General features: G+C 50.5%; 1 non-coding gene across 1 annotated transcript; it reads right to left on the minus strand.

Annotated features, from left to right (window-relative positions):
- Nucleotides 1-17,969: 17,969 nt before the first annotated feature.
- Nucleotides 17,970-18,063, minus strand: TRNAI-UAU. Its single transcript has 2 exons — nt 18,026-18,063; nt 17,970-18,005 (listed from the first exon to the last, which is right to left on the minus strand). It is a non-coding gene; the product is annotated as a tRNA-Ile (tRNA).
- Nucleotides 18,064-21,564: the final 3,501 nt, after the last annotated feature.

Here is a 21,564-nt window from a genome sequence, read left to right on the forward strand (position 1 = left end):
GGGTCGTATTGAAGGGGGAACTGTCAGGTTGGAGGGGGGTTACCAGTGGAGTTCCTCAAGGTTCGGTTTTGGGTCCGATTTTATTCAATCTATTTATTGCTGACCTGGGAACCAAGAGTAGGAGTGGGCTGATAAAGTTTGCGGATGACACCAAGTTGGGAGGTATTGCCAATTCGGAAAAGGATCGGGATATCCTCCAGGGAGATTTGGATGACCTTGTAAACTGGAGTATTAGTAACAGGATGAAATTCAATAGTGAAAAGTGTAAGGTTATGCATTTAGGGATGACTAACATGAATTTTAGTTATAAGCTGGGGACGCACCAGTTGGAAGTAACGGAGGAGGAGAAGGACCTAGGAGTCCTGGTTGATCGTAGGATGACTATGAGTAGGCAATGTGATGTGGCCGTTAAAAAAGCTAATGCGGTATTGGGATGCATTAGGCGAGGTATTTCTAGTAGGGATAAGGAGGTGCTAGTCCCGTTATATAAGGCGTTGGTGAGACCTCATTTGGAGTATTGTGTGCAGTTTTGGTCTCCCATGTTTAAGAAGGATGAATTCAAACTGGAACGGGTACAAAGAAGGGCCACTAGAATGATCCGAGGAATGGAAGGCCTGTCGTATGAAAGGAGACTTGAGGAGCTCGGTTTGTTTTCCTTAACCAAAAGAAGGATAAGAGGAGATATGATTGCACTCTTTAAATATATCAGAGGGATAAATACCAGGGAAGGAGAGGAATTATTTCAGCTCAGTGCTAATGTGGACACGAGGACAAACGGATATAAATTGTCAGTCAGGAAATTCAGGCTTGAAATTAGATGAAGGTTTCTAACCATCAGGGGAGTGCAATACTGGAACAGCCTACCGAGGGAAACAGTGGGGGTGAAGGACCTCCATGACTTTAAGATTAAGCTAGATAAGTTTATGGAGGAGATGGTATGATAGGATAACGGGCTTAGTCAATAGGTCAATTAAGGGCCACACTGAAGTAAATAGTACAATGGGTCAATGATATAACATTTTTCAAGAGGGTATAGCTGGAGAGTCTTGCCCGCATGCTCGGGGTTCAGCTGACCGCCATATTTGGGGTTGGGAAGGAATTTTCCTCCAGGGAAGATTGGCAGTGGCCCTGGAGGTTTTTCGCCTTCCTCCGAAGCATGGGGCAGGGGTCGCTTGCTAAAGGAGTGGGTGGAGCGGCTTATGTGGCCTGCATCTTGCAGGAGGTCAGACTAGATGATCATAATGGTCCCTTCTGATCTTGAATTCTATGATTCTATGATCTAAACTAAAGGTTTATAAGCAAGAAAGCATCTAAACTAAAGGTTTATTATAAAAGAAGGAAAGAAAAAGGAAGTTGTTAAAATGGGAAAACAGTCAGATACATTCAGAAATCCATATATCTGGTTCTTAGCAGTATTGGTGAGTTGCTGGCTTGAAAGGCTCTCTGGTACACATCCACATCATTCAGTCCTTTGTTCCAGGGTTCAGTTTGTAGAGAAGTTGCTCCAGAGGTAGGAAGAGGGATTGAAGACAAAATGGAGATGATGCAGCTGCCCTTTATATTCCTTTTGCCAAGTGGCTTCTACTTCCTGTGTCCCAAACACAAGCTTCACAACACATGGCATGGAAAAGCCTTGGAGGTCTCAGTACACAGGCATACCCCTGCATGTCTTGCTGACTCAATAGGTGTCTCCCCTTGATCCTTTCAATGGGTTCATCGTACAGCTGATGACCCCGGATGGGCCATCGAACAGGCTGGGCAGAGCTGATGACACTATGTCTGGGGGTGTCACTCAGAAACACTACACAAGTCTGGAATACAGATATACCCTACATATCTATAACTCACAATACAAAGATAGAAACAAGATTATCAAACTTGGAAAATCATAACATTTTCATTGACACCTTACATGGCATATCTAGCACGATTCATTGCAATTTCATCATATTGGTATTTATAATAAAATAATAATAATATAAAATGTGTCTCAATTCCCTACAGTGTCACTTAATAAACTAGTGAATTCCCAGGCCCGGTTCCCCAGGTGTTTGAAGATGCCAAACACCTTGCTTGTGAAGGACTGAAATACCCACATATATGTAGGGAACACACAGACAGACACTGTGCAAGTCTGTGCCCCTATGGTCACTCTTCTAAAAAATTATGATCAATTTTGTTCATAGTATGTGTCAGGGCTGAATCTCCACTCTGTCACTCCGAGTGCAGAAAGTGGGGGCCAGCCAGGATTCTAAAAATTAATTTGTGCAACTCTAGGCTTATATTAAACTCCCAAAGTTACAGCTTTTCTCTGACCTTGGCTTGGTAAATGCTGCCACCACCCAAATGCAAAAAAAAAACCCCAAACCCTTGGACCCAGGAAGGAGCACTTGAGAATTCTTCCCTCTGGGGTACCCTCAAGCCCTTTCACCTCCCCTCCGGGAAAGAGCTGAGAAAGAAAACAAAGGAAATTAGCTGTGGCTACCAGCTAATCAAACAACATGCACAAACCTCTTAGGACACCAAAAATCCAACCCTGTTCTTAAAAGAGGTAAATTTTATTAAAATTGAAAAGGAAAACAATAAAACTGGAACTTAGGCTTTTGCTAGATCTTAAAAGAAACAATTGTTGTAAGCACCCAAAATAGCTTTCTTGGGGGTTCAGCTTAAAGCTTAGAAGCAAAAAAAAGCATCTGGGATAGCACAGAGGAGCTCCAAAAGCCAAAATAAAAAATATAAACCTGATTGTGTTTGTCTAAACTTCCCTGTCCAAATCATCTCTTCTAGGTATGGAAGATGAATTTTCAAACCTGCTTCAAGCCATACACAGCATCGCTACTTCGTGTCGCCTTCTCCGGAGAACAACAGACAAAGGGAAAGTTACTGTCCCATTTAAAAAAGTTCTAGCCTTTCCATTGGCTCTTTTGGTCAGGTGCCCACTCCTTTTCTTTCACCTGTGGGCTTGTTAACCCTTTACAGGTAAAGCAAGCAGACAAGTCACACCACCAAGGATTTTACAGCAATCTGGCTGGCTGGGTGTTTATAAAAGGGAGATCCCTCCTCTCCCCTTCATTTATCACTGTATGGCTTGTGAGGTAACATTTGAAAAGACATAATCTACTGAATATCCTCCTTAAAATGTGTAGCAACACTGTATGTAAAGTTATGAGATTTTACAGTATGATATTACTGAAAAAGTTGCAACCCTAACCCCAAGTTCGTCAGAGACAGCAAGGCAAACAGCTGGTCAAATAGCCATTCTCCAGGAGAGAGAAGGTGTGAAGACATTTACATTCCATCACAGGGACCACTTGAAGCTCATATCTACGAGAGCCTGTCACCATGACTCAGCTGAGAACTGGATTTGTTTCTAGTACAAAAGACTGAATTATAAAGAGATGTGAGGAAAATGCATGAGACTCTCTCTCTCTCTCCCCCCTTTCCCTCTGCTCATGACAACTCCTGAAGAACTGAATGTGGGCAGCAGGGGCAGGTTAGAGGGATTCCCGGCTGAAAGGAAAACCAGCCTGTCTCAGCAGATGGTGAGAGAAACATTTGTTTTAAATCCATTTTAGCTGGTTAACTTAGATGTTAGTTTGTGTTTTATCTTCCACTTCCTTCGTAAACAATTCTGACTTTTATGCCTCATTACCCGTAGTCACTGAAAATCTTTTTTTCCCTTCAGTAGTTAACAATCTTGGTTTATTGTTTTATTTAACCAGTGTGGTTGGATTAAAGTGTGTTGGAAACTCCATTTGGAATAACAAGGCTGGTGCATGTCATTTTCCATTGATGAAATAACAGATTTCATATGAGCTCCCACTGTTCAGTAGTGTGCTGGACAGGACAAGATGCACATTTCTGGGGGATGTCTGGGAGCAGAGAATTTTCTAGGGTTCTCCTGTGTGGTACTGTAATTCGGGAGTTGCTGACTAGCAGCACTCAAAACTGTGTAGCTGGGAGCGAGTTACATGCTGGAGACTGCGTGTGACCTGCCCAGGAGTGGCTGCTCTCACAGTAGAGCAGTGTAAAAGGCACCCCAGCCTGGGGAACTGAGGGAACAGCTGTTCAACACTCCAGACTGTACTGTGCTTAATGTCACAGACACTCAATTTCAAAGTCTCCTAAAACACATAGAAAGTAAATCCATGTCCCAGAAATCGAAGTCTCCAGAGAGAGGGCAAGTCTCCCTGGCTCTGCTTCTTGCTGACAGACAGGTCCAGAGACAAAGAGAGAGTCCCGGGGAAGCTGGAAACATAAGCGTGGGGATCAGTGGAGAAAGGGGAGAGGAAGGGCAGGGATATTACTGAATGCAGGATCTCAGCACTACTAAATGTCAGGATAACACATAGTGCAGCCCACTGGAAAACATAATCCCAAATACACATATAAAATGATGGGGTCTAAATTAGTTATTTCCATTGATTTATATAAGGGCAATAAGATATTCTCTGTATTATTGTCTATCCCTTTTTAAATAATTCCTAACATCCTGTTTGCTTTTTTGACTTCCGCTGCACACTGCTGGATGTCTTCAGAGAACTATCCACAATGACAAAAAGATCTTTTTACTGATCAGCTGTAGCTAAATTTGCCCCCATCATATTATATGTATAGTTGGGGTCATTTTTCCAATGTGCATTACTTTACATTTATCCACGTTAAATTTCATTTGCCATTTTGTTGCCAAATCACTTAGTTTTGTGAGATCTTTTTGAAGTTCTTCACAGTCTGCTTTGGTCTTAATTATCTTGAGCAGTTTAGTAACATCTGCAAACTTTGCCACCTCACTGTTTACCCCTTTCTCCAGATCATTTATGAATAAGTTGAATAGGATTGGTCCTAGGACTGACCCTTGGGGAACACCACTAGTTACTCCTTTTCATTCTGAAAATTTACCATTTATTCCTACCCTTTGTTCCCTGTCTTTTAACTAGTTCTCAATCCATGAAAAGATCTTCCCTCTTATCCCATGATAACTTCATTTATGTAAGAGCCTTTGGTGAGAGACCTCGTCAAAGGCTTTCTGGAAATCTAAGTACACTGTGTCCACTGGATCCCCCTTGTCCACGTTTGTTGACACCTTCAAAGAATTCTAACAGACTAGTAAGACATGATTTCCCTTTACAGAAACTATGTTGACTTTTGCCCAACAATTTTTGTTCTTCTATGTGCCTGACAATTTTATTCTTTACTATTGTTTCAACTAATTTGCCTGGCACAGACATTAGACTTACCGGTCTGTATTTGCCAGGATCGCCTCTAGAGCCCTTTTTAAATATTGGTGTTACATTAGCAATCTTCGAGTCATTGGGTACAGAAGCTGATTTAAAGGACAGGTTACAAACCATAGCTCATAGTTCCCCAATTTCACATCTGAGTTCCTTCAGAACTCATCGGTAAATACCATCTGGTTCTGGTGACTTGTTACAGTTAAGCTTATCAATTAGTTCCAAAACCTCCTCTAGTGACACTTCAATCTGTGGCAATTCCTCAGATTTGTCACCCACAAAAGGTTTGGGAATCTCCCTAACATTCTCAGCCATGAAGACTGAAGCAAAGAATGCATTTAGTTTCTCTGCAATGACTTTATCGTCTTTAAGGGCTCCTTTTGTATCTCAATCGTACAGGGGCCCCACTGGTTGTTTAGCAGCTTCCTGCTTTTGATGTAATTAAAAAACATTTTGTTATTACCTTCTGAGTTTTTGGCTAGCTGTTCCTCAAACTCCTTTTTGGCTTTTCTTATTACATTTTTACACTTAATTTGGCGGTGCTTATGCTCCCTTCTATAGACACCTCACTAGGATCTGACTTCCACTTTTTAAAAGATGCCTTTTTATCTCTCACTGCTTCTTTTACATGGTTAAGCCAAGCCACAGTGGCTCTTCTTAGTTCTTTTGCAGTGCTTTTTAATTTGGGGTATACATTTAAGTTGGGCCTCTAATATTGTGTCTTTGAAAAGCGTCCATGCAGCTTGCAGGGATTTCACTCTAGTCACTGTACCTTTTAATTTCTGTTTAACTAGCCCCTCATTTTTGCATAGTTCTCCTTTCTGAAATTAAATGCCACAGTGTTGAGCTGTTCTTCCCACCACAGGAATGTTAAATTTTGTTATATTATGATCACTATTTCCAAGCGGTCCTGTTATAGTTACCTCTTGGACAAGATCCTGCACTCCACTCAGGACTAAATGGAGAGTTGCTTCTCCCCTTGCAGGCTCTTGTACCAGCTGCTCTAAGAAACAGTCATTTAAAGTATCGAGAAATTTTGTCTCTGCATTTTGTCCTGTAGTGACATGTACCCAGTCAATATGGGGATAATTGAAATCTCCCACTATTATGGAGTTCTTTATTTTGATAGCCTCTCTAATCTCCCTTCGCATTTCATCCTCACTATCACTGTCTTTGACAGGTGGTCGATAATAGATCCCTATTGTTATATTCTTATTAGAGCATGGAATTACTATCCATAGAGATTCTATGGAACATGTGGTTTCATTTAAGATTTTTACTTCATTTGAGTCTACATTTTCTTTAACATACAGTGCCACTCCCCTCCCCACCCCCCGAGTATGACCTGCTCTGACCTTCAGATGTATTTTGTACCCTGGAATGATTGTGTCCCATTGATTATCCTCACTCCACCAGGTTTCTGTGATGCCTATTATGTCAATATCCTCTTTTAACAGGAGGCACTCTAATCCACCCATCTTATTATTTACACTTCTAGCATTTGTGTACACGCACTTTAAAAACTTGTCAGTGTTTATTTGTCTGCCCTTTTCTGATGTGTCAGATTCTTTTATGTGTGAATGCTTCTCGTCTGATCTGGCCCCTACCTTATCCTCTTTCAGCCTCTCTTCCTGACTAAAACTAGAAAAATCTCTATCACTACACTCTCCTCTAAGAGAAGTCTCTGTCCGATCCACGTGCTCCTCTGCAGCCATTGGCTTTCCCCGCATCTCTTAGTTTAAAAACTGGTCTGCAACCTTTTTAATGTTAAGTGCCAGCAGTCTGGATCCACTTTGGTTTAGGTGGAGCCCATCCTTCCTGTATAGGCTCTCCCATCCCCAAAGTTTCCCCAGTTCCTAATAAATCTAAACCCCATCTCTCTACACCATCATCTCATCCACGCATTGAGACTCCGAAGCTCTGCCTGCCTACCTGGCCCTGCGCGTGGAACTGGGAGCATTTCTGAGAATGCCACCATAGAGGTCCTGGATTTCAGTCTCTTTCCTAGCAGATTAAATTTGGCCTCCAGGACATCTCACTTACCCTTCCCTATGTCATGGGTATCTACATGTACCATGACCACTGGCTCCCCCCCAGCACTACACATAAATCTATCTAGATGCCTTGAGAAATCCGCAACCTACGCACCAGGCAGGCAAGTCACCATACGGTTCTCCCGGTCATCACAAACCCAGATATTCTTGTTTCTAATGATCGAATCTCCCATTACTAACAGCTGCCTTTTCTTAATGAGTGGAGTTCCCTCCTCCGGTGAGGTAACCTCAGTGCAAGAGGTTACCCCAACACTATCTGGAAGGAGGGTCCCAACTATGAGAAGCTTTCCCTCTGCTCCCGTTGACTGTTCTCATTCCCTGGGCCTTTCATCCTCCTCAACAGTGCGGGGGCTGTCTGACCGGAGTTGGGACAATTCTATAGTGTTCCGGAAAGCCTCATCAACATACTTCTCTGCCTCCCTTAGCTCCTCCAGTTCCAACACCCTGGCCTCCAAAGCCTCCACACGGTCTCTGAGGGCCAGGAGCTCCTTGCACCAAATGCCCACATACATACATAACATAAGAACGGCTGTACCGGGTCAGATCCAAAGGTCCATCTAGCCCAGTATCCTGTCTACCGACAGTGGCCAATGCCAGGTGTCCCAGAGGGAGTGAACCTAACAGGCAATGATCAAGTGATCTCTCTCCTGCCATCAATCTCCATCCTCTGACGAACAGAGGCTAGGGACACCATTCCTTACCCATCCTGGCTAATAGCTATTGACGGACTTAACCACCATGAATTTATCCAGTTCTCTTTTAAACGCTGTTATAGTCCTAGCCTTCACAACCTCCTCAGGTAAGTAGTTCCACAAGTTGGCTGTGCGCTGCGTGAAGAAGAACTTCCTTTCATTTTCTTTAAACCTGCTGCCTATTAATTTCATCTGGTGACCCCTAGGAAGCTTCTGTTGATTATGCTGCACTTAACCCTCAGTTTTAATTGAGCAAACAGGAGATATCTGACACTGTGGGATACGGCTCCTGTGCTCTGTTCCCAAAGTGTTCCGCAGCAGGGGAGGGTCTCTGGTAATGTGTGTGTCACTGGCATATTGGGGTGATGCTGAAACTGGGCAGAGTAGAGGTGGCATTGTGGGGCTGGCGTAAACCTTCTCTCTCCATTTCCCCTTCCAAGAACCGAGGCGACAGTAACCCTTACCCAGTGAGGTCACATTCTCATAGTTCTCCTGCATGACATCCCAGTAGAGGGCTCTCTGAGTGGGGTCCAGCAGAGCCCACTCTTCCCTGGTGAAATACACAGCCACCTCCTCGAAGGTCACCGGCCCCTGAAAGAGCAAGAGTCCAACACTCAGTACCTGCTGCCCCATTCACAGCCCCACTATTTGTGAGGAGAGGAGCCCATCAAAGGGAAGCCCTGGGTGGATTGCAGTCAACAAAGTCCCACCCCCACCCTGCTCAGAGCATCCCAGAAACATCAGAGTGAGGGGACAAAGAGAGCCCCTTATCTCTCCCAGCAGATCCATCACATACCTACTAGCCACAGACTGATAGAGGAGAGGGAGCCCCTAGCAGGGACCAGGGAGAGATCCCTGGTAGGAAGCCCAACACCCTCCTCATTGTGAGGAGCTGGATATGAAGGGAGGGGCCTCTCCCCTAACCCTCACTGGTGGGTGCCCCCTTCATATCTCACAGCAGCCACTGGTTAGTCGGGTCAGGCTCCAGCACTATGAGTCTGGTCAGTTTTCCCAGCCCCATTCAAGTGGGTTATTTTCTGCTCCACAAACTAGAGCATTTACACCTCTGAACCTCATGGGTCTGTTCCTAGAATCTAAGCCACTTATTAAACAACTCCCAGCAGGTCTGTCACACCCTGTCCTCCTCCCTTTCTCCACCCTGTGCATTTCCTGCCCCCCGCCAACCTCCAAACCAGACTGTGCAAACCTTCCCATCTCCGCTGTATTTGCTGTCCATCTCCCTCCTGTAGGAACCCACCAACCCCCCCTCAAAAAAATAATCCCTACCTGAGCTGGCTCCACTGCAGACATTTCTCTTCCCTGTGTCATGGGAGGATGGGATGAGCTGGAGAAAAACAAGGACGTCATTCTGCAGCCTGGCAGGGCGAAAAGGGCAGTTGTGGAGGTTTCAGAACAGGCTTTAGTTAATTTCATATCACGATTCCCCCAGGCCCTTTCCCTCCAGACAGGCATCCTAGACTCTGCCATGCTGGGAACATGCTTGATCTCTTTATTACAGTGTAGACCTGGCCCCTCCTGCCAGGCTAAGCCCACAGAGACATTTTTAACCTCCCTTCTGCCTCCCCTCACCCCGTAACAAAGTCTCTGAACACAAGGCTAGAAAAGAGCAGAACCAAAGGAGTCACTGTGGGGGATTCCCTCGGACACTGACCCCACGGCAGTCACACCCCAGCAGGGGGAATATGGAGTCAGAAACTGGCTTTTCCTCTCTCTGAGCCTTTTCTTGTTCACTGGAAAGTGGTTCTGCCCAGGGATGCTGCAATACATGTGTCTGGGTGGACTAGAGAGCTGGAAATCTCTCCCTCCTCATTTCTCCCACTGCCCCTTTCAGTCTCTCCTTCCCCTGTCCTCTCTCCCTGTCCCTCTGGCTGGGACAGTCCCATTCCTGGGGGCTTTGCTCTCCCATGGCTGGATTTTCTCCTGGCAATTGCTAATGGGAGGAGAAATGACCAGGGGCTGTTTGTGCAGAGTCACTTTCTTGCCAGTCCCCAGCACTTTCCCTGAGGTCTTTCAATAACCCAGAGTCCGTAGCTCAGAATTTGCATTAACAGAGCCCAGGGCTGCCCTAGGGGCCTAGTACCAGCTGCAGAAAGTCATCCCCTGGGCCAGGCAGAGAAGAAGCTTTAATTAAGGTCACATCCCAGCACAGAACCCCACGGGGGGAGCAGCAGCTGCTAAGCCTGGTCTCCCAGATCACAATGGAGGCTGCAGCGTCTGACCCAGGAAGCTGAACCCCAATATCCCGGGCAGAGAGGGACAGAGCGTTTGAGCAGCTTCCCTCCTTTAGCTCTCTGGGGAGAGCAGCTAATGAGAGCCCCTCCTCACAGGGAGAATTGCTGATCTCATTTGCCCCACTGTCCATCTGGAGTCACTCCTTGTCTTTCCATGCAGTAACTCTGGATTAACAATGGTCTCAGTGAAACCAGATTTCAGAAAGAAGGAGTCCAGAACGCTGTGGAAGAGACCATTGTGTGGCATTTCTAGCCCCTTCCCACCTGCCTCACCCATCAGATCTAGTATAAGGACTCGGGGCACAAATTTTCCCAATGGAACTGGAAGGTCCTGGAGTTTTCAAGATGTTTGATAAGTGGCTAGAAAGTTATCATGGTGACTGGGCCTGGCTGGGGAATGCTGGGCAGTGCGTGGAGCCAGGATTCGGGCACAAGCTGATCAGAGAGAAGGAGCATGGTTAGTAGCAGCCCCCAGAGCCTCCATCCAGGGGCCCCCAGACACCCCCAGTACCCAGAGCCCAGACCCCGCAGCCAGAGTCCCACCAGATATTCCCTGGGACCCAACCCCCAAAATCCCTGAACAGGGACTCCAGATACCCCTCAGCACCCCACTGGCCAGAGAACCCCCACCAGACCATCACTGGCAGGTTAGGAATCCTAAAGGTTCCCCCCACCAAGAGCCCCCAACAGCCAGGGACCACCCCCCCAGGGGACCCCTCGCTCGGAATTCAGTCCCTCACTGCCTGCCCAGGATTCCCCTACTGCCTGCCTAGGACCCCACCTGCCCTCCAGCAGGACCTGCCAGGCTGTTTGCCTGGGACCCCCTGATGCTTTACAACGGGACCCCTCCCTCTGCTTGCCTGGCATCCCGACCTAGCGCCTGGCACTCCCCCACCCAGCTCTGTGCATTGGGCATGACTGAGCCCCTGGCACAGCACCAGGCTCCCTCCAGCCCCCTGCCCCGCCTCCCCAAGAGATGTTCACCCTCACTGTTCTGCACCAATGAGTCCCCAGCGATACCCACCTCCAGGACCCACAGCCTCAGGGCTGGGCACATCAGAACCCCCCCCCCAAACCTCCAGAACCCCCTGCCCAGTCACCCAGAGGCCTCCCCCTCCCACAATGCCCCTTCAGCTCCAGCTGCAATCTCCCCACACAGACACCCCATCCCCTACCCCAGCTACCTCACTGTGTCTGCTAAGTGGATAGAAAGTTATCACTGCCCCCTGCTGGCCAGTCACCCGGGCAGAGGGATCCCTGGGGGGTGCTGCTTTAACAGGAGAATGGAAGGCCTGGAGGGCAGGAAAGGTCCATGCCCTGTCACTAGCTACATCTTCGCACTGCGGGAAGCAGCCCCTCCCAGAGGCCATTTGTCATGGGCTTTGGGACACTTCTGGACCCACATTGCACTCAGAGTAACCTCCTCACCCAGTGCCAGCTGGAGAAAAGAAAAGGGTCCAACCGACTCTCCTGTTACCAGCTGGGAACCACTGATCCCCCAAACAGGGGGAGGCCTCTGGATTTGATGGGTATTAAATCCGTTTAGAGAGGAAAGTGGAAAATCAGAGGGATTTTATATCAGTTGTTGATACGAGGTAAAATCTGAGTGTTTCACATCAATATTTGATAACTGAATAGAGAGAAAATGGGCAACATTTGCCAACATTTTATATCCATGTTCAGGAATCTGAGAAAAGGTGTAAATCTGAGATTTTCTTAGTATTTTATAATTAGAGAGACAGGGAAAAATCTCAGGCCATAGTCAATTAGAAATAGACAATTAGAGAAAAAGTGGGGCTTAGGATAATTTTTAGATTTGCAGAGAATACATATCAGAAACTACGCAAGTGATAACATGAGAGAAGGGGAGGGATAGCTCAGTGGTTTGAGCATTGGCCTGATAAACCCAGGGTTGTGAGATCAATCCTTGAGGGGGCCATTTAGGGAACTGGGATAAAAATCTGGGGATTGTTCTTGCTTTGAGCAGGGGGTTGGACTAGATACCGCCTGAGGTCCCTTCCAATCCTGATAGTCTATGAACACCGTCAAGATCTGAGGGGATTTTATATTACTGCTACATAACTAGAGGGAAAAGGGGGGCTGTTGGACTGGATTTTATATTACTATCCAATACATATACACAAAGTGATGGCTCCCCCCACCATTCCCATGGGCAGCAGGGAGCCCTGTGAGGAGCTGCTTTAAGACGGCAAAGGGGGGGGGGGGAGCTGGCAGGTCCCTGGATGAGGGAAGGGGGCAGCAGTGGGGGATGGGCAGGTGGCTGTGGTGGGAGTTGGGGGCAGTAACTGGGACTGGGACACCAGGGTCCGGGCAGCCCCCATGGGGGACACGTGCCCCTCCCGTCCCCGCCCTGGCAGAGAACCGGCATCTCACACACCCCCGCCCCCCGCCAGGGGCAGCCACGTGCTGGGGACTGACCCAGGGCAACAATTTCCCACCGAGACAAGGACAAATCGCTGCAGGTAAAACGGGGGGGGGATTTTAAATGGAAGAGATTTTAAATGGACATTGGAGACTCACGGAGAGACCGGGGGGGGGGGGGACAGGGGAGCCGAGAGAGCGGATCACGGGGGGGGGGGGGCGAATCTCCCCGGATGTTACAGCCCGAGCGAGACCCCGAGAGAGAAACGGGGCAGAACCGGAGAGACTCTGTGCCGGGGGCGAGAGGCGCCAACAGGGACAGGAGCCAATTAACTCCCCCCCTCTGACCCCCCCGCGTCCCACCGACCTTCCGCCCCCATCCCAGCGGGGGGCGGATCCTGCTGCAGCTCCCGGGGCCGGGGCGGCTCCGAGGCTTCTCCCAGGTTCCCCGGGGCAGAGTCACGTGCCCGCCCCCCGGGTCTCTCACTCACCGGCTCACACGGAGGCGGCAGCAGCAGCTTTGTTCTCCCGCCCCCAGCGGGGCTCGCACGGAGCATGCGCAGTTCCAGCTGCTGACCCCTCCCTCACCCGGGCTGGAGAGGGCGGACGCGGCCCCGGGGCAGGCTGGGAGATGTAGTTCCGGACTCTCCCTGGAGCGGAAGTGACGTCACCGAGGGAGCCGAAGCCGGAGCGCGAACGCGCGCGGGGCGCTGCGGTTCTGCCTGGCTCGCGCGGGGCCGTTGGAGCCTCTGCCGCTGGGGCTCTGGGCATGCGCAGATCGCGGCGGGAGAGACCTTCATTAACCCCCCCGTGCCCGGCCCGGACATGGCGGAGGGGGGGGAGGAGCCGGTGACCCCCGAGGAGCGGGGAGAGAAAGGGGGGGGCTGAGACCCCCTCGGATTTACCGCTGCCCCCCCCGTGGGGACCCCCCGCCCCTCCACCCCGCCCCCTTTCTCCCTAGAGAGCCACGAGCAGCCCCCAGGGTGACCCCCCTCCCCCAACCCCTGAGAAGTTCCCTGTCCCCCCCCCCGATTGTGCCCCATTTTCTCTCCCCTTCGCCAGTGTCCAGCTCTCCCTGGGGCTGGGGGGGCTCTGGGGGTGTCTGGGGCCCCTGGCCAGGGGCTCTGGGGACTGGGGGCCAGGGAAGATCTGGCAGGACCCTGGCTGGGGCTGTGGGGGTGTCTGGGGCCCCGGCTGTGGGCTCTGGGCTCTGGGCTCTGGGGGGTGTAGAAGGGCCTTAATGGAGAGAAAAGATTGGGTATTAAAGCAGAGAAAGGCATAACAAGCCCCAATGGCTGGACGGTGAAAAGAGACAAATTCATATTACAACTAAGGCACAAATATTCAACAGCGAAGATGATTCACCACAGGAACAAGCTACCAAGGAAATTGGTGGATTCTCCATCTCCTGATGTCATTTGATGAAGACTAGATGCCTTTCTGGAATATGTTTGCCCCAAAAGTAGCTCTTGTGTCATACAGGAGGCCTGTGATATGCAGGGGGTCAGATTAGATGCTCTAATGGTCTCTTCTGGCCATAAAGTCGACTAATTTCTGAAAAACTGAGTGCAGCATTGGGAGCAGCGTCTGATGTTTTCCTGTCTAGCCGGCTTGCTGCCTAGAACGAACGCTCCTTGAGTGGGGTGATCCACAGGGAGTAGCTCAAACCCCCAAAGTGCCTGGCCAGGGGCAGGACATTAGCACAGCAAGGGAGGGGTGTGGCAGTGACATCACAAAGGCTTTTTGCAGGACCTCAGACTATTGGTCAAAGGTGGTGGGGAGGTGGTGACCTCACAGAGAGATGCTGACATCAGCCAGGCAGGACAGGGGCGAGGGGCCAGGGAAACCTCAGAGACCCCTGTGGCTTTGCTTCAGCAAGTCTCCTTCTCCAGGTCTCTCTTTGAGGACTGAGAGATTATTCGGGTTCACGGATGTGAGCACCAGGAGGAACCTCTTTTGACTTTTCTCCTTCCGTTTTCCTGATTTTACTAGAGACCAGCCGTCCTTGTTTAGAAGGTAAGAGCCTCCTTGAGGTTTGAAACCTGTTCAGTCTGATCCATCAGATGACAGTTGAATTCTAGGCATGGAAAACACGAGCTTAAGGAGGCAGAATTTTATTCTGCACCTGGGATTTTGTCCCTTAGAATCACTGGGGACATTAGGGTTTGTCCTTCTGGTTTCACCTTTTCCTCCATCCCTCCTTTCTCTTTGTCTCTTGCTTCTTTTGTCCTTTCTCCTGTTCCCCTCCCAAGACCAGGAGTTGTGTGTGTGATGGGGGAGCAGTGTGGTTTTTCCCCGTGAAGCCAGCACCAGACCTGGCACCACCCCCAGCTCTGCCCCCTTCCTGCCACTGCAACCCCATCTCACCTCCTGACCCTGGCTGGGCGCCCCTGGCCCCTCGTAGCAGGGGGCTGTGCAGGGGGGTCTCCTTGCAACCATGAGTGGGTGTCTGGTGGGTGCTGTCACCTCCGCCAGAGACCCCCAAGAAACTCACTAGCTTCCTCCGCATGCGGGGAGGGGCTCCTACTTTCTGTCTTGGGGGGGGAGATTCCGTGATGTCAGAGCCTATGGTGAGAGGGGTTCGAATCACGAGTCTGGAGTGGCAGGGCAACCCCCTCCTCCAGTCAGATTCTGCTAGGGGGCTGGGCTGGGATCTGTAGGGAGGAAGACACAGGAAAAAGCAGCCGCCACAATGGAACCCAGGAGTCCTGGCTCCCGGTCCCCCTACTATGACCTCTAGACCCACCTCTGCTCCCAGAGCCAGGGATAGAACCCAGAGGTCCCTGGCGCCCAGCCCCCTCCCCCCTCCCTGCTCTGACCACAAGACCCCACTCCTCTTTTAGGCTCGCTGCCTCTTCTATCCACCCAGCCCACCTGTCCATCCCTTTGCTGCAGATTTCTGGGGTGTCACCCCTGCTCTGCGCTCCCCCAGTGCAGCCCAAGGCCTTTCCTCCCCCAACCACACATCCTCTCCCCCTCATGCTGGATCGTCTGCTTGGCCCCCTGTCCCCTCTCGGGGATTGTGCAGTGGCCCAGCACCAGGCAACGCAGAATGTAAACCACAGGCCCTGCCCTGCCCCACCGCACTGGAGCTGCCTTCCAAGTACATTGGAGCCCAGCGCCCTGCACCTGTTCCCTCCTGCCCCATAAGGGGTGAGCTGCAGTCCCCACCATGCTCTGCAGAGGGGAGAAGGGTCAAGCCAATCAGCCAATTTAGGATGGGGGAATCACCACCCTTTTTTCTGCACAGCCACTGACCATCAGCACGATTCCTCCTCCCTCCTGTGCCTCAGTGCAACTAAATCTCTGTACCTAGACAGCCGGTCCATCCGCTGCACCCCAGTCCCCCATGCCTGAGCCTCCCTGCCAAAGCCCTGCACCTGGCTCCATAGAATTAAGTCTCACGTGTTGCTGGGAACTCAACTTCTGTGCCCAGAGAGTCTCAACCCCTGTCAGTAGATGACCTGAGTCTGAGAAACACAGTGTCCGTCTTCTCTAAAGAAGTACTTGGAGAAATTATATGTGGCCTAATGGATAAGGCATCTGCATTTGGATCAGGCAATTGAGTGTTCAAATCCCGTTGTGGTTGTGTTTGTTCAGATTTACCTTTGTGCTGAAAGTCCTGCTCCCTTCTGGGCTGGAACCTCTTCTTGGCCGCTCAGGCCAGTGCTCTGGCTTCAGCTAGCGCCCCAGGAAGGAGTTGGGGGTTGGGCATCACAAAGGCTGGGGCATGAGCCCCAGGTGCTTCCAGTCTCGCCTTTGCCATTCCTGACTTGCCAAAGAAAATGGGCGGCTGCCCGGGCTAGCGTGTGGAGCAGTTTCCCTCTTCCAAGTGTGCACCTGTCCCTGTGCTTGATGGGGGTTGCTACTTAGCGCCTTGGGATCCTGGGTGTTTCTCTGCTTCTCTCCAGCTGGGGAAAAGCCTCTTGGGGTAAAATCTCCTGCCTCACTTCCAAAGTGAGCACCTTGAGTGGGAACAGTAAGAGGCCCCACCAGGGGGGCTGGCCCTGCTTTCCTACCGTCTTCTGATGTTGGCCACAGAGCATCAGCAGCCGCCCCACATGCTGGTCTGTGGGTGGCCTTCAGTGGGGTTTGGCATGGCAGGGAGCAGGCTGGCTAGGGGTCTTTGTCACTGTCTGCTGGCCACACATAGGCATGGTTCTCCCCTCCTCTGAACAGCCAGAGTGAGTCTGTGCTTAGAAAGCAGAGACACAGGAGACTCGAGGCAAGAGGGTGAGAAAGATTGAGAAAGGACCTATGCAGACAGCCCACACCACAGGGACACTGCCTGGTTAAGGGATGTGGAGGCACCAAATTGCCCCAAATTTCCTGGTGCCCTACGCAGCTGCGTACTGCTCCAGCGGCGAACTCCATCCCCCCGCTGGCTGAGCCGGCCAGGAAAGCTGCCCCTGCCCCTGCTCCGCCTCTTCCCCACAGCCCCCACCCCTGGTCTGCCCCACCCCCCTCTTCCCACCCCTGCTCCACCCCATCCCCCCCACTCCGCCCCTTCCCCTGAGCTACATCCCGGTGGGCGGCAGGAGGGATCAGGCGCACCCTGCACTCACCGGGCGGTGGGAAGTGGAACAACCTGGCCGCAGCCTGCTCTGCTCCACCAGCTCCCAGCCGCGCCACTGGTGAGTGCTGGGGGGCGTTTCCCCCCAACCCCCAAGTTCCAAGGCTGGGAGCAGAGTGCAGCAGGCTGGGGCCGGATCACTCCACTTCCCGCCGCCCCGTGAGTGTGGGGTCGGGCATGCCCTGTAATTACTCGGCGGCGGGAAGTGGAGTGACCTGGCCCCAGCCTGCTCCGCTCTGCCAGCTCGGACTGGGGGATGGGGGTGCCGTGTAGGGCACCAAAATGTCTAGGGACAACCCTGAATAGATCATTTTCCCACAGGGACCGATGGCTGTTAGAATAGAGATATTCAGGCTGCCTGCACAGGCCTAAACTTTAAGAACTGCGGTGTCAGAGCTGGGAAGTGGGACACTGGGGAGCAGACTATGTCGGTGTATAGAGATAAGCCCAACTGGTGTGAAGGGTTTCGGAATCTGCTTGCTTGGAAACTAACCCCAGTAAACATCCCGTTGTCTCCGACTTCTGGTCTTTTGCTGTTTATCGATTGTGTGACAAGAGCCAGGGAAGTGGGCGGGGGAAGGGAAAGCCCTCTAACAATGGCTCCTTGCTCCTCTCCCTCCAGGGTCAAGGAGGGGCAGGACTCCAGGCTCTGCTTGAGGGATCCTGGCACAGGGGTTGGTGGGGGAGAAAGGATGGTAGATTCTGACCTGTGCTCTGGAGAGCTGGAATTCTACATTCCACAGGGGCAAATGAGGGGGTGACACCATGTGGTCAAAGAAAACCAGTGCTCCAGGTGAGGCTCGAACTCACAACCTCAGCATAGCTTCTCTAAGTACTGCTCTATAAGTACTGTGCGCTAACCAATTATGCCACTGGAGCACTTGTTAGCTATCATTCTTTAAGACCCCTTAGGTTGATACAGGGAAGTAGTGACCCCAAAACATTCTCAGTGGGGCTGGGAGCAGGTAGCGACAAGTGTTGTACTTGGTGGGGTGGATCCTTCTTAAGGGTTCCAGGCCCCATTTGACCCTTTTGTTCTTCCCTGTGTAATAACAGAGCTGGTTAAGACTCAATGGAGAGTCTTGCTGCTGACCAACAGATCTGAAATCACTGATAACCAGCTCTAAGCATTAGTCCTGCTTTGGGACAGAGTCTCTCATGCAACGAACTGCTGAGTCTGCGCTAGCAGTGAGGCTCCCTCACTAACAGCTGAAATCAGGGAGAGCTGTGTGACGTGCAGGGCCCCAGGGGTGCCTGAACAGGGGGGAACAAGTGGGGCAATTTGTCCGAGGCCCCGACCCCGCAGGGGCCCCGCAAGCCCTGGCCGAGAATCCCTTCCCTGGCTAGAGGCGCCTTTTTAATTTTTACTCACCCGGCAGCGGTCCGGGTCTTCGGATGCACTTCCGCAGCGGGTCCTTCAGTGCTGACGAAGATGCGGAGTGAGTTAAGGACCCGCCGCCACTGAAGACTCGGACGCCGCCCAGTGAGTACAAGCGCCGCAGCGGGTGGCGCCTTTTTTATGTCCGCTCCCCTGCTTTGCCCCCAGCCCCCGAATTCTCTGGGCGGCCCTGCTTTTAGGGAGCCTGTTCTGCTCCTGATGGGACCACAAGACGTCCCAGAGCAGAGAGGGTGGCCAGCAGAGCGGTGACAGGGTGGAACGGCAAGTGGCCGGCAATGTGGCCAGACAGCAGAGGGAGAAAGGGGCTTTCCCCCCGGGAGGTGAGAGGTGAACTCTGGGTTTTCATTGACCCAGGGCAGCAGCTGTGAGTGAGGTGCAGTGAAGGTGTCAAATGGGGCCTGCAACCCTTAAGAAGGATCCACCCCATCGAGTACAAACTAGGGAGTCTCAGAAAATGCTCATTAAAAGGTGCTCCAGTGGCACAATTGGTTAGTGCACAGTACTTATAGGGCAGTGCTAAAAGAAGCTATGCTGAGGTTGTGAGTTCAAACTTCACCTAGAGCCCTGGTTTTCATTAACCACATGGCATCACCCCTTCATTTGCCCCTGTGGAATGTAGAATTCCAGCCCTGGGACACTGAGAAGGGGAAGAGTTAATAATGATCCTTCACTTATTACCTCCTCTCCAGAGCACAGGTGAGAATCTACAATCCTTTCTCCCCCGCCAGCCCCTGTGCCAGGATCCCTCAAGCAGAGCCTGGAGTCCTGCCCCTGGCGTCTGTACTATTGACAAAGACTAAGTGACAGGGACAAAACACTCAAATCCCGCCTGGTGCGGGGAGCCAGGTTTGCTCTTCAAATTCTGTCGTTGGTACATTTCCAGGCCTGGGAATGTCCCACAACAGCATTTAATGGGAAGCTGCCTGCAGAACAGTTACACTGCACAGAGCTCCTGTGGAGGAGGGGTGGGAATTAGTAACATTTTGAGGATCGTTTGGGAAATGAGCCTTTGCTGACAAGGTTTGTCTCTGTTCATATTTCACCTTCAGGTGTTATGTTGAGGGATCTTTAGTATATTTTTGTGAGGTTAATAACTATCTCCTCAACTTTATTTACTCAACTTAAAAATTGGTGTCACTTGATTTTTGCATCTCCCTGTGAAAATACAACTGACACGTGTGGCTTTCTACTGGGGGTCATGATGTTAAAGTTGGGGAATTCAGTCTCTGTACTTCTGGGAGGGGGTGTTGCTTTTTTATAGCTGCCTCACTGCCAGGCACACCGGGCTGTTAGCTGCACCCACTGTCCTTGCCAGGGGCCCCTGCTGAACCCTGGGCGGCTGCACTGCCATGCTGGAGTGACTCTGCAGGTGGAGAAGCTGCTGTGAAGCAATGTAGAGCAGGTGCAGGAAGGCGCCGGGGTCACTATTCACATTCTGAACTGCACAGTTTTCCAAATTTGGGAATAGATTCATAGATTCATAGACTTAAGGTCAGAAGGGACCATTATGATCATCTAGTCTGACCTCCTGCACAACGCAGGCCACAGAATCTCACCCACCCACTCCTGTAACAAACCCCTAACCTATGTCTGAGTTATTGAAGTCCTCAAATCGTGGCTTAAAGACCTCAAGGTGCAGGGAATCCTCCAGCAAGTGACCCCATGCCCCACGCTGCAGAGGAAAGCGAATGTCCGATAACAATTCTAAGGGGAAGGTGAATGCAGAGCAATTACATTGGAGATGCCCAGACCTCCAATGGGGGCAGCGTGGAAATTAATAATGGGAAGATCATTTGCGAAATTAGTCATCACTGACAAGCTTTGTCTCTGTTCCTATTTCACGCTATGGTGTTAGTTAGAGGAATTAGTACAGATTTTTTACTATATTAATTAAACACTTAATTTTATTTAACCAAGACAAAAACTTAGTGTCACTTATTTTTTCTCTGTCCTAGCAAGAAAGAATTCAATTTTGTGACTTTCTGGAAAGTGCAGCAAGATTAAATGTGGGGAATTCAGTCTCTGTGTTTGTGAGCTGATGTTTTCCTCTCACAGGTCAGTGCCTGCATTGAAATACCAAGAGGGATCTAAGGGCTGGTGCACGCTGGGCACTTCACTGGCAGAGCGACGTCTCTCAGGGTGTGAAACCCCCCCTCCACCCATATAGTTACAGTGACCTAAGCCCTGGTTAGATAGTGCTAAAGAAAAGGAAGAATTGTTCTGTCAATGCAGCTCTTACAGGGATGGGAAAACCTCTCCACTGACTGTCTACTCCAGAGTGCTATAGCAGGTGCCACAGCAGCATTTTAAGTGTAGACAGAGTGAAACTAGATTTAGCTCCAGTTTGCACTGTGGATGCTCAGGCACTAAAACTAGAGTAATCATAACAACAGTGCAGTGCTTGCATAGTTGACAGGATTTGAACCTACACGGGGCAACCCCAAAGAATTTCTAGTCCATCGCCTTAACCTTTCAGCCACAACTACTTGATATACAATTGTTTCACTACACGATAATTCAGTTCTCACTGAATTGTCACTTCAAATTGTTTGCTCAGACCAGCTTCCCCAGCACACTCATGGCTGCGCATGAGTGTAAGTGTGTCCTTAGGTGAACAGCGAGAATTCCTGCCCATTTCCCTTCCAGCTGGAGCAGGATGAGAGTGTGTTTGTGTTAATGACATTGCTGTAGATTGTTGTTCATTCCCCACTCTGACAATTCAGACAGTCCCTTTCCCATTCAAATCTCCAGCACATCGTTCCAATAGCAGGTGGCAGGATTTCTCTGGGGCACTGAAATTTTTTCAGGGGGCTGGTGCATGAACTCAGCATTGCATTCCACCCTTGATGTTTCATGGACTAACAACAGCAGCAGAAAGAAAGAGCCGAGCCAATATCTCCCTGGCAGGGATGCAGGTGCCACGTCCCCTCTGTCTGTCCATTACCATTGCAGGAGAGAAGGGTTCACTGGAATCGAATGCC

Source organism: Mauremys mutica, unplaced genomic scaffold, assembly GCF_020497125.1.
Source record: "Mauremys mutica isolate MM-2020 ecotype Southern unplaced genomic scaffold, ASM2049712v1 Super-Scaffold_100099, whole genome shotgun sequence".
NCBI lineage: Eukaryota > Metazoa > Chordata > Testudines > Geoemydidae > Mauremys > Mauremys mutica.